This window comes from Sciurus vulgaris (genome assembly GCF_902686455.1).
Source record: "Sciurus vulgaris genome assembly, chromosome: 3".
NCBI classification, from domain to species: Eukaryota; Metazoa; Chordata; class Mammalia; order Rodentia; family Sciuridae; genus Sciurus; species Sciurus vulgaris.
This window is the reverse complement of record NC_136463.1, coordinates 175062950-175077017: the sequence shown is the minus strand read 5'-3', so window position 1 is coordinate 175077017 and position 14068 is coordinate 175062950.

Here is a 14068-nt window from a genome sequence, read left to right as displayed (position 1 = left end):
TCAACACCATTGCATGGGGTGGTACTGGGAGTTGAACTCGGATGCTTTACCACTGAGCTGTGTCCCCAGCCCTTTTTTTATTTTTTACTTTTAGACAGGACCTCATTAAGTTTGCTGAGACTGGCCTTGAATTTGTGATTCTCCTGCAGCTGGACTTGGCATGCATCACCACGCCCAGCCGTCAACACCATTTATAAATTCTCATAAAATATAAACATCCTCCTTAAATTCATTGTGTTTGTTATATTCTCAAAGATTTAGATAAGGTCAAGGTTTTTGTCAGACATTTATAGAGACTCAGTTAAAGTAGGATCTATTCTCATTAAAGTTAAAAAATCCACATATTTCAGATTGTTTTTCCATAATGAGTAATAGTAGCTTATGTTTGATGCATTTTTACATTTTTAATTTATATTTTAATCTTATAATACTTTTGCATGGCTCAGCAGTCATAAGTATGGATGGATACATATTGATTTTAATTAGGTGTTTAACTCCAAGACTTGCAGCTTTTATGACATCATTTTCTATATAAACAAAATTTTAAACTGAAGTATTTTCCAAGCTAGCTGGTGATTTTCTAATTCTGGATTCCGTCAACGTTGATGGGCTATTTTCTGCTATAAGAATAGCTTTGTCTCAAGGTGCCAAAAACATACAATGGACAAAAGACAGTCTTTTTAACAAATGGTGCTGAGAGAACTGGATATCCATATATAGAAGAATGAATCTAGACGCTTATCTCTCATCCTGCACCAAAGTCACTTCAAAATGGATCAAAGACCTAGGAATTAGACTAGAACCTATGCAACTTTTAAAAGTAAATGAGGTCAACACTTCAGCATATAGACACAGGCAATGACTTTTTGGATAGCCCAAAGTTCAGAAAATAATGCCAAGAGTAAATGGGATGGCATCAAATCAAGAGTTAATAAATAAATTATCAAATCAGGAGTTAATAAATGGGATGCCATCAAATTAAAAAGCACAGCAAAGGAAACAATTAGGAATGTGAAGAACATACAGATGGGGGAAAATCTTTGCTAGCTACTCTTCTGAAAGAGGAATAACTAGAATTTATAAAGAACTCAAAAAACTTTACACCGGAAAAAAAAAAAAAAACCCTAATTAATAAATGGGCAAATAAACAGACTTCTCAAACACAAATGGTCAATAAATACATGAAAAAAATATTCAATATAATTACAATTAGGGAAATGCAAATCAAAACTGCACTGAATTATCTCACACCAATCAGAATGACAGTCATCAAGAATACAAATAATAATAAGCACTTGTGGAGAGAAAACACTTTTACACTGTTGGTGGAACTGTAAGTTAGTACAACCACTATGGAAATCAGGATGGAGGTTCTTCCAAAGGTTAGGAATGGAACCAATATGTTCCAGCTCTACCACTCCCTGGGATTTACCCTGAGGAATTAAAGTCATCATACTATGGTGATACATGCATACCCATGTTTATAGCAGCAGGATTCACAGTAGCCAAATTAATAAAACCACAAAGTGGCCATCAGTGGATGAATGGATAAAGAAAACGTGGTATATATACATAATGGAGTTCTATTCAGCCATGAAGGATAATGAAATTAAGTCATTTACATGAAAATGGATGGAACTAGAGTCAATGATGTTAAGCAAATTAAGTCAAACTCAGAATGTCAAGGGTTATGGAAGGATAAAAGGAAAAGAGAGGTGTGGGGGGTAGATCTCCTCAAATTCAAAGGGAGATCAGTAGAGGAAAGGGACCAAGGGCTGGGAGTCAGGGAGGGAGGGAGGAAACGCTGGGGAGTGACATTGGCCAAATTATGTAGTTACATTGTGTGCATGTGCAAATATGTAACAACAAATCCCATCAATATATACAATTATAATGCACCAATAAAAATGTGGAAAAAATAAAATCAGAATAAAAACCTGTCTCTCCATCCATTTCCTTGCTTGCTTGCTTGCTTCTTTGTAAATGAATAAACCTGTGTAGCCTCATGAGGTCACATTAAATTCAATAGGTTATGCTCTGTCACACTTGATTTTGTTGCTCGCATTATCCCAGACTTTGCCACTGGGAGCCCTTTGAGCTGTTCACATGCTGTGCTCATTCCTCAGCACTGCCTTCCTTCCTGGCACAAGGAGACATTCTCTGCTTTTCTTGTACTTGCCCTGCGTCAGTCCTGATACCTACCATTTCTTCAAAAAGCTGCGGGTCTTTCACAGCACTTGGAAACCAGATCTGGGTGCCGGCTGTGCTTCGCTTTGGCTCTTCTTTGGGTCTTTGCTTCTAGGTCTTCAAGGGAGAGGGCTTTGGAAACAGACGTACATCCACACACACGTGTAGATGCTCATCGCACACGTGGATGCCCACATTCCTACCCACACCATCATCTCTATCTAGACCTCTAATCGTCTTCTTGGTGACTCCAATTCCAGGCCAGTAGTACAGGGGCCATTCTATCATCCATCTTACCCAGATTTACACCTCCTTCTGCAACAGTGGGGAACCCATCTTTCAGCAACCGTACTCATTTACTTACTCACTGAATCCTAGACTACGCAGAAGATCAGAGTTCCTGACCCTCAGGAAGGAGGAGAAGCAGAAAAGGAAGGGGACAGGCCGGAGGCAGGGAGGGGTGGGGGAGAGGGAGGAAGTTGTTTCCTAACTGAAAGTTCTTTAGATTTAAGCCTGAGGAGATACGGTTCACACACTGTCCCTAGTTGCTTAGATTAGTCCTCCCCTCAACCCTTTTTCAGCAATCCTTGTTATTCATGTGAAACTGAGTTTGGTTTAATTTTATCACATTTTAGGAACCTCCCCAACCTTTTCCTGTGTTTTATTTTTAAGGTTATTGTGATGGTTAATTTTCTGTCAGTTTGGCTGAACCATGGTGCCTGGATATTTAATCAGACATTTTTCTGAATGTTTCTCTGAAGATGTTCTTTGAATAAAATTAACATTTAAATAAGTAGACTTCAAGTCAAGCACATTGTGCTCCATTGCATGGTGACCTCATCCAGTCATCGAAGGCCTCAACAAAGCCTGATCTTCCCTAACCAAGAAGGAATTCTGCCAGCAGACAGACATGGAAGGTGGCTCTTGCCTGGTGGCCAACCTGCAGATTCTGATCCTACCAGTTTTCATAAGTGCAATTTCCAATTCCATAAAATTGGGCTGGGGATGTAGCTCAGTTGGTAGAGTCCTTACCTCACAAGCACAAGGCCCTGGGTTCAATCCCCAGCGCTGAAAAAAAAAAAAAAAAAATCCATAAAATTGTATGCTCTCTTTGTATACACACACACACACACACACACACACACACACATTTTATTATTTTATTGGTTCTGTTTCCCTGAAAAACTTTCATATAGATGTGAAACAACTTGAATTCAAATGCTGAAACGACCAAAAGCTCTACTTGGAGAAGTGACATGTTGCAATCTCATTCCTTCTATCCTTTCCATTTCCTTTCTACCGATTGTCTATAGTTAAATAATCTTATAGCTCCTGGTTAATGTGCTCTTTTTGTGCAGAGAGCAGGAAGCAAAGTGTGTGTATTGTTTCCCCTTTTTTCTTACACAATGGTAGCATACTGTAAATATCCTTTTGCACTTTGCAGTTTTCATTAAACAACGTATCCTGGAAACCACGACACATCAGTTCCCAGAGATCCTGCTGAAGGTCTGCACTGCTGCATAGGAAGCCTGCACCGTATTAAACAGAACTGCCTCCTAGCTCAGAGTATAAGTGGTTTCCAATATTTTTAAGTTACCAACAATATTACAGTGGTTAGGCCTCTGTCTGTGTATTTTTGTAGCGCCAGAGGAGGTATATCTTTGTGTAAGTTCTTAAAAATAGAATTTCTGTGTCAAAAACTAAATGTGTATGTCACTTTGTTAGGTGTTGCCAAATTGCAAAGGGTTGAACCAGCTTGCATTCAGGCATGTGTAAATTTGATTGCTTATGCTTTTTTGCCCATTTTTCTATCAGGTGTTTTGATTTCATCAATTCTAAAGAGTTTTTTTTTTTTTCTTGATTGGTGCATTATAATTCTACATAATATTGGGATTAATAAGCATATTTGTAAACACACATAATTTGATAGATCTCATTTCCCAGTGCCTTCCCTTCCCCACTTCCTTCCCCTGGCCACCTTACTCTGCTCTATGGATCTCCCTTCTGTTATTATTTTAATTAGTTCATCATAATTATACATGTAAGTGGCATTCATTGTGGTATTTCACGTGTAGCATGGATTTGACAGATTTCATTCCCAGTACTTCCCCAGGCTGTCCCTTCCTCCCTCTTTCCACCCCCTCCGCTACTCTAATGGTCTTCCTTCTGTTTTCATGAGATCCCTTTTTAATTCCCATTTGCTCTTTTCTCTCTCTAGCTTCCACACGGGAAAGAGAATATCAACATTAAGGAGGTCTTTGTACATTAGGGATGGAGCACTTTGTTAATGTCATATTTAGCAAATATTTTTTTCTAGTTTGTCATTTAAAAAATTTTTTTGCCTTATGGTATTTTTTCTTGTCTGCCATAAATTTTATTGTTCCTAGGTAATCAAATTTATCAGTGTTTTCTTTTATTGATTCTGGCTCTTATTAGAAACCCTTCCCAATGCCCAGGTTAAAGAGACATTTGTTTGTCTTCTTCTAGTACTTCTATGTTTTTTTTTTTTTTTCTCTTTACATGTAGATGTATAGGGAGTTTATTTTCAAATATGGTGGGAGGTATGGATCAAATTGCACATTTTCCCAAATGGCAAATTAGGGCCCCAGCACCATGTATTACACAGTCCATTTCTACTTCAGTGATTTAAGATGCCACCTTTGTAATAAAGTTCTAAAAGTACTTGGGTCCATTTCTGGTCTTTGCATGCTATTCCATTGGTTCTTATGCTCACAAAATGTGCTGCCCTGTTTAGTTATGAAGCTTTTGTGGTATATTTTAACCTCTAACAGGGCTGCTCTCTTCTCTGTCTAAATGTTCTCTATTTAAATGTTTCTTGACTGCTCTTACATAGTTGTTTTTCCATATGAACTTTGTTTCTACTTTTGAGCAATTTTATGTATAGAGAGAACGTTTCCATGTGTTCAAATCTACTTTTTGATCTGTATAATGTCTTTTCTCAAAGTTCTGTACATTTCATGATACATTTCACCCCGAATTCTCAAGTGGTTTTTGACATCTTTGTTGGTAAGCGGTGGTTTCTCCACTACTCTTGTTTGCAACTGGTGATCATATCTTTGAAGGTTATTGATAATTTTCTCTGTTGATAATGGGCCCTGCTTCTTGACTGAATTCTGTTATTTGAGTATTGAGGGCCTTTTAAACAAGCCTGTCCCTCCCCCCAGTGGACACCAGATTGTCTTCATAAAACACAAACTGGGTGGCATGGTGGTAATGAAATTATCTGAAGTCTTTTTCTGCCACATTTCTACTACAATTTGTGAAAATGGACAAATGAAAATTAAATGTTATATCCACTTATCATTTCAAATCTTCATATGCACTTAAAAAAATGTAAGGTCCTAATTATATAATAACATTAATTTTATGCCTTGTATCTGGGAACATGAGATACACACACACACACACACACACACACACACACACACACACATACACACATATACATATATACATTTATAGATCCTTATAAATTTTTTAGAAAAATTTTAAACATTATTTACTCAGTAATATTAATCAGATTGTATTACTTAGGTGAATTTGAATGATTTAAAACTTAAGTAACATAATGGGTAGAGGATAAGATATTTATATATTTCTTAGATTTCCAAAAGGCAGTAAAGTTTTTTTTTCTTTAAAGTCTAATACTTTATATGATTAAATGAATTAACTAAGGATAGCAAACAATTAAGCATCTAATTGTGTTGAAAATGCAATTGCACATTAGGAAAATCCTCTCTAGTTGTGAAGATGTTTTTGTACTCCTATAATGATTTCAGTGGCTCTTTAATCTCTTTGCATCCTAATGAGTGCAGCAGGGGCTTCTAATTAAGTGTAGAATGCTGGATTTATTAACACCTGTTGCCTAAATCTCAAAGCCAAGGAGGATGGGCGGGGGAGTTACATCCGAGAAAAAAAAATACCATTGCTGAATTTATCTGCTGTTTGCACTTAATGTCTAGAAATCAAAATCTGAAAGGAAAATAATATGAAGTATGCATACTCCAAGTAAGTCTTGAAGCCTGGTTACTTTTTTTTTTTTTTTTTTAATTCTGGCACCGGGGGCCTTATTTAGAGTCAACTGAACAAAAATAAATAAAATATGTCTCAATATATTCTTCATAGGCATTGCTGGTGAAGGAAAATAGGTTATTAAACCAACTGGTGATTTCAACAAAGTCAAAGCAACCTTTTGAAGATACAGGGTATCAAATAGGGTAAATGCTGAGTTATTTGTTCACTTAAATGTCTTTTTTGCATTCCTTGGTGCATTGGTTTAAGTAAAATGCTAGCAATACAGCAGTGAACAGAAGAATCCTTGTCCTCCTGAACTTTGCATTATGCTGGGAAAAGATGAAACAAATGATTAGCTGAAGTTATCTGGACTGTCAGTTATCTGGATTTGGATAAAAATCCTGGGGTCTTTTGAGCCCTATGCAGGTTTCCATAGGAAGGAAAAGTCCGTCTTCCTGGGAAGCTTCAGTTAACCGGCGGTGACTACACAGTCGGGTAGAGCGGAGCCCTCAATACTGGATAGGATGTGAGGACAGTAGGAACTACTTAGACTGGGGAGGAGGCCCTCGGAATTGTGTCCACAGTTCAAGAGGAAAAGTGGACTGAGCCCGCTCTTGAAGTAGGGTCCACATGGTTTATACAGGAGGTTAAGATGTCTGGAGGGAAGAGGAGGGGCCTTTCTCAAGGTGACATGGTGGAGAAGGATAGTGAGGCCAACTTACAGGGATTGGATTATCTGTTTCCTGGGTCCCCTCCCTCTTTTCTTTGCCCCTTCCTTCTTCCTTTCCTGCCAGAATAGCTTTCTGCAGAGAGCACATTGGCCAGATTGGATCACCCCCATCCTCAGCTGCAACCAGGCTGGAGGGGCCTTCCTTCCCTGAAACAGAGGGCTCTTCACCTGCTTCCTGAACAGAACTGGATTCCTGTTAGCAGGAAAAAGGAGTGAAATGTTTTTGAGTGGGAAAAGATTAACATCTGTCATATCTCAAACATCAGAAAGTGTCTTCATTCTTTCCTAATATTTGAATGAGAGTGTGGTTGCGTATATAATTTTAGAATGGAAATTTCTTCTTCAAAATGCCTAAGGGATTTCTACATTGCCTTCCAGGCTCTCGTGTGACAGGAAATTGAATCCACTCTCATTTTCATATTTTTTTGGTTGATTGATTTGTTTTATTCTCGAAGACCTCAGGATCTCCTCTTTATCCTCAGTATTCCGAAGCTTCCAAGGCGCTACCTTGCCTGGCTCTTCTGCTCATTAGGCAGAACACTCAGTGGCCCCTTTGACCCCACAGCAGGTCTTTCTGTTCTGGAAATTTTTCCTGCGGTTTCCTTCCAGCAGTATTTCCGCTCCTGGACTCTCCTTTGTTCTCCCTGGCCCTTCTGTCATTTGGACGTAGGACATCTTGAGCAGCCTCGAGTTGTCTTACCCGTTCCTGTTTTGCATCTCTTCGTCATTGCCCCTACTTTCTGGATGATTCTCTCATTTTTAACTTACAACTTTTCCTTTCTGCACTTAGATGCACAATTTCCAAGAGCCCTGTGTTGTTCTCTGAAGTTTTAAAATGCTTCCCTGTTCCAGTTTAACAAGTGCAAAATCTTCCCTTGTCTTTCTGCCAGTTTTGCTGCTGGTTCCCCACTGCCTTGTCTTGGCTTCCCAGTTCTGTTTATTCCTGTTTGTTTCCATCTCTCACTTGTGGCAGAAGCTTTCCTGGAGTGTCTGGGGACCCCTCGCTGGCTGCTTATATTTAAAAAAACAAAGCACTAAGAGATGACGTCACTGACTGAGGGCACAGGTGGCCTCCCTGGGAGCATCAGTGGGCTACTTCCCTGGGGAACCACATGGTCATTGAAAGCACCCAGAAACCACTCCGGACGCAGAAACTCACACAAGAAACTTTACTAACAGACAAAGCGTCTGCTCTTAAGGGAGAAAGAGAACAAGAGAGTGAGAGCCAGTGAAAATGAGAAAGAAAAGAGAGCAAATAGCAGGGGAATTACCCTTAAATAGTGAAAACCCACGGGCCAACTGGACCAATGACAGACAAGAAAGTTAACAATCTAAATTAGAGAATGGTGTATGGGGAGGGGGTGGAGTCAGGGGAGAAATGGCTGCAGCCTTGCTCCTTACCGTCTTGATCACTACTCTTGGATTTCCCAGGCTCTGTTGGGGGGAGTAAGACCCAGCTTTCCGGGTGCTGAGTTAGGGAAGGTGACATCTCACCTTTTAAGATGTAGAAGGACACTATTTCCGGGACCCTGAGGCAGGGGAGGGAGTTGGTAGGAGCCCCCTGCCTCTTATCCACACCACTGATCTATTGTAGTTTGTCTCACCTGTGCCCCACCTTCGGGGGTACCTGTGTCTTGAACACCCAGATCCTGGAGGGGCTCTGTGGTGCTCATCGGTGGGCCTTACTTCCTCCCCACCTTCTCTGGTCCACAAAGTCCATAGTTAACATATTTTGCTGTGGCCACTGACTATCCTTTCCATACTTTTAGACTGAAGCCTAGTTATTTATATATTTTTGTGCTGGGGATTAAACCCAGGGGCACTGAACCACTGAGCCACCTCCCCAACCCTTTTTGTATTTCGTTTTGAGACAGGGTCTCATGAAGTTACTTAGGGCCTCGCTAAGTTGCTGAAGCTGACTTTGAACTTGCGATCCTCCTGCCTCAGCCTCTTGAGCAGCTGGGATTATAAGCATGAGCCACTATGCCCAGCAAGCCTCATTATTTTTTTAAAATCCCCCTTTCAAATTTTTAGAAGAATTTCCAAGAGGAAGCAAGAGAAGGGGGAGACTCCAGTTCTTTACATTTTCACACACACGCTCATACACATTGACACATAAGCACGTGTGTGGACCACTTGATCAAAGATGTACAGATAGAAGACTGTGAGCAGGAAGTTATGCACATGATATTTCATCTCTTTATCTTTAATTTATAACTTCCGTCACATTGGTTCCCTCTAACTACAATGTTAAAAAAAAAAAAAAAAAAAACTTCAGTAAGAATGATCCTTTCCAATTTGCCATATTTTTGTAAAAGTAAATTTGAAAATATCTGCCTTCATAAAATAGACTATTGCCCAAGAAAAGACACAGAAAAAGAAAAAGGCAGAGAATAAATATCTTATTGCCTTCTGCTTTTCAATCTAATGCTAGCCTTTCAGCATGAGAAGAATTAGGCCCTTGGGCACAGGGATGCTCTGTACCCTTGTTATTTATTTATTTATTGCTTTTCCTTTGCCATGCAATTTCTCTAGTTGATTTTAGGCAGTTCATTTAAAAAGCTGAGTCAGAGCTGAACTAATCTCTCTGTTCAAAAATTATTTGCCATCAGCTTGTGATTTTTAGATCGCGTTCACTTGAGGTCAGCCTGGATACAAGTCACACACCTTTCTTTCCCACCTGCTCCTGCTGCCCCACCTGACATTACTTCCTGCTTTTCTTATGTGAGGCTCAGCATTGGGTCACCTGAGTCCAGAGAGAGCAAAAGAACGGAGGGTGGAGGAAGGAAGGGTAGGGAGCCGGTGGGAGAGGGAGAAGAGGATGGTTGATATGCAGGATTAGTCTGTTAGTCTTTTCCAGTCCCAGTGCTGAATTCCTGACCTAGATTATTTAATTTAATCCTTTTAAGAACACTCTGAAGTAGAAATTGTTTTTATTCCCATTTTACAGATGAAGAAATGGTCCTCAGATTCTACTCTTGCTACTTAGGAAATTCATCTTCTTACTCTGCCCAGTTTCTGGGATCCCAGAGGAGGACAACAGGAGGCGCTGTGGAGCATTTCCAGTGGGCACAGGATAGACAAAGCCTGGATTTGGCCCCAGCCTTAGCTGGCTTTGAGTTCCAGTGCTGCTGCCCACTGGCTGTGTTAACATCTGCATGTCATGCAAGCTCTGGGGGCACTGGCTGTTTTCATGATCTGCAAAATGTGCACAGTGATATGCATGGACCATTGAGGCACGGAAAGAGGCTAGCCGAGACTCCACAGCAGATGATAAATATTCGTTCCTTTCCTCTCCCTTCCTTTGCTTGGAGTGATGGAGGTGACTTGGAGCTGGAGCCTGCTTTGGGGAGGGAGATGGAGGAGAGAACACTGCGGGGAAGAGTCCTGGTGGCAAACCCTCAGTGGGGGAGGGTCGAGATGTGAGGCCTGGTCACATTCTGAGTTCCTGCTTCATGGAAGAATACCTGGGGTACTTTTCCATAGGCCTGTACTGGGCAGTGCCAATCAAGAGCTCTCTGACCCAGCCTCTGGGGTGCTTGTTACACAGCTTCTTGAGAGAGGGACTCAGTGGGACTGGGGTGTGGGTAAGGCCTAGGGATAAACCCTCCAGGGGCAGAGAACAGAGCTTCAGGGCCCAGAAAGGAAGGGGAGGTGTTGGGGGAACACGGAGCCCAGGAACGTTCCTTAGTGGGATCTTGAGTGAGTTCCGCTGGCTCATTCAACAGGCACCCCTCCATGAGGCATGCTCTGTGGCAGGTGTGGGACTGGGGGGAGGGGTGGAAGATGCCAAGGGTGAGGGCTGTGGGGTGCTCCCCCAGGAGCAGTGCAGTGAGCTCCTGAGCCAGTGTTTGACCCTTTGTCCTCTCATCTCTTTGTCCATCAGGTGGGGACAATAGTCACCTCCAGAGGGTTGGGTGAGGTTCAGAGCTGGTGCCTACAGGTGTTCTCGACAGCACCTGCCTCACTCACAGTGCTCAGAGCACTTTAGTGATCTTTATGTGCCAGATGGGCCAGAAGATCAGACTTAACATCTGACTAGTATCACTGCAAAGTGTTGGAGGCCTCATCTCCAGCGGCTGTTAGGATCCTGTTAGGATGAGGGTGGGATTCTCCAGTGGGTCCCAGACCTGGTTTCCATCCTGTCTTGTGGGGCTCTGTCTTTCTTCTCTGGTTCCCTCTCGGCCTTTGTTCTTAGGTCCTTCCTTTAGGGATAGAGTCTACAGTGCAAGGGGAGTGACCCTGGCCTGAAGGTCAAGCTTATGCCATGTCACATCACAGTGGTGACTCTTTCAAGCCTGTGAAGTTGGGGGAAAATTTGAAAGTTACAGTAAAAATGCTCAAGAGAATACTCAAGCCCTACCTCTTCCGTTTGAGGACCCTGAGGGCTGGGAAGGGTCTGTGACTTGACCACCTGGGTCCCAGGCAAGGGGAAGACAAGACTAGAATGGAGCTCTCCTGGGATTCTAGAATCAAAAATACCTCTGGATATCCTGTGGTCCAAAATGTACTGATTTTACAAATAATAATGCTGACTTTCTTGCTTCCTACGTTACACATGGAAAGGCGTTGTGTTAGATTTTTGTTGCCATGACAAAATACTTGGGAAAAATGATTTTAAGAAGTAAAGATTTATTTTGGCTCACCATTTCAGAGGTTTCAGTCTAAGGACAGCCAGCTCCATTGTTTTGGGCCTGAAGAGGCAGAACTCATGACAGCAGGAGTGCAGTGAAAGATGCTGCTCACTTCCTGAGGAAACAGCACAAGAGGAAGGCCAGGGAGGAGACAGTTCCTCCGGGGCACAATCCTCCACCTTCTCCCCTGAGTGACCTCTTGTTCCAACTGGGTTCCACTCCTAAAGATCCACCGCCTCCCATTCAGGCCATAGCGATGAAACCATCAAGAGACTGATCCCTTAACGCACCCAGAGCTTTCACCGGCCAACCAGTTCCCAAAAGCTCCACCTCTGCACACGGCTGGTCTGGGGACCAGGCACTCCACACAGGCCTCAACCGCAGCAGGATCAACAAAATATACTCACCGAAATAACGAATGATGGAGTTCCTAAGAGTAGCCCTGGAGCATGAAGAACTTTTCCCAGATAATGACTCACTTTCTTTAGCAGAGGGGAAATTTTATAAAGTTCTTACTGGTAGCTGTTACCCAAAACGAACACAGGAGGTCTCCACTGCCACGTCTTGGCAAACGACCTTGATCTTCCTTGAAAGCTGTCTCTACCTGACACTCACAGCCCGTTAGCGTCTGGTCTTTAAAGCCCAAGACAAAAATAGAAAATGTTTCTTTACTGCTCTGGGAGCTTCATTTTGCCACATATTCCACTCTGAGCTAATATTCAGACTTCTATTTTGTCTGGAAATGTAAATTTGATACCAGAAGACCATCGAGGTCAATATCCAGTGGGAGCTATAAAAAATATGGGAAACACCCAATAATGAATCAGCTCCCAAGAGAAATGATTCCCTGTGTTGCAAAGGGAGGCTTGGGAAGCGAAGTCCCTGCAGCTCCGGGCCGTGAAAAAGGATCCAGAGAGAAAGAGGTAGGAGAGTATAGAGCAAAGTTCCCTTCCTGAATTCTTTAGTGGTGAGGACTAATGAGATCTGGATGCCATTTTTGCACAGAAAGCTTAAAGAAAGAGATCTCTTTTTCTATCAAAATCCCAGCTTTTAGAGCCCACAAGACCTGCCTCTCCTGGGACCGAGTTCTCCTGCCACCTGCATGTTCCCTTGCTCCATTCCATTCTGCCTTCATTCAGTTCCCATTCTCACCTATATTTCTTCCTGTCACCTTCACCTGGCAGGAACCCCTCAGGCTTTAGGAAAACTGTCTCTTCCATGTAGAGTCTCTTCCCGAGTTCCCCAACCTAGTACATTCCCTATCACCATCCCTGGTTTTATCCATCATAGAAATTAGAGCTTTGTGTACTGCTCTGCTGTGTGTCCCATTACGTAGGGAAGGAACACCATCTGTCTCACGTACCAGTGCCTCCAAACTGGCACAGTGCCAGCACAGAGGGACTCCTATGGACGTGCTGGCTTGGGCTTAAAATGGAATTAAAAAATGGTGGATGGACGTGGTGCCTGTGAGTAGGGAGAGCAGCTCTAGGCACTCACTGATTGTTACTCAATTAACAGTTTGCTCTTAATTCGATTGTTAATAAATTAAATAGTTAACACGACTTCTCTAGTCATTTACAAAAAGCGCGACACATCCTCTGCCTTGAATCTTGGGCTCTGTCCTTGACAAGTCTTCTGCGCTCTAATTCTTACGTATAAATTGAATGCGGAGAAAGTCACGGAGTGTTTGAGATGGAACCTGAACTGCTTTGGAGCCTGTTGAAGGCGCTTGTCACAGGCCAAGAGAGTGGGTGAGCACTGTAACCTTCAGTGGTCCCGGGCAAACCAGGCCCAAGTGAGATCTTGCATTCCCCCAGGTTAGTGGCTCACCAAATTCTCCTAAATGCGTATGAGATTCCAGGCACCCTGCTAATTAAACACTTTTCAGGTGTTGTTGGGGTTAATTCTCAAAACAAAACTATGGGTTAGATGGGAACAGCATCTCCATTTACAAATGAGGAAGCTCAGGCCCAGAGAAGTGAGGTGGCTAGTTGCACAGCTGTTCTGGGGTGAACGGAATGAGGCAGCCTTGCAGTGGGTCTGAGCTCATGACCACCTTCCTCCCTCTGCCGCTGGGCAGACCTGAAGCGCCTTTCCTCTGGGCGGGTGGGAGAGCAGCGAAGCTGTAGCTGGTTCCCTCAGTGAGTGTGCGCACAGCAAGGCTGGAAGTCGGCTGGCTCTAGGGGAAGGGGACGGGAGACCTCCTGGCTTCCCCAAAGCCTCAGTGGGACTTTCCCCAGGAGTGTTTGAGTTCTCTCTTCTCATCGGAGGGACCCTGGCCCATGTTCAAGGTGGCAACTCCCAACTTCATGATGGAGGAAGAAGAGAGAACATTGTGTTCAAGACAGTCACCGCAGAAACCCCCCCTACAACCTCCTAAGATCCGGCCTCTAATGTTAGTGTTGAATGAAAGGGTTGTTCCCGGGGTGGCACTATTGGGAAATGGTGAAACCTTTAGGAGGTGGGCCTAGAGTACAGTCCT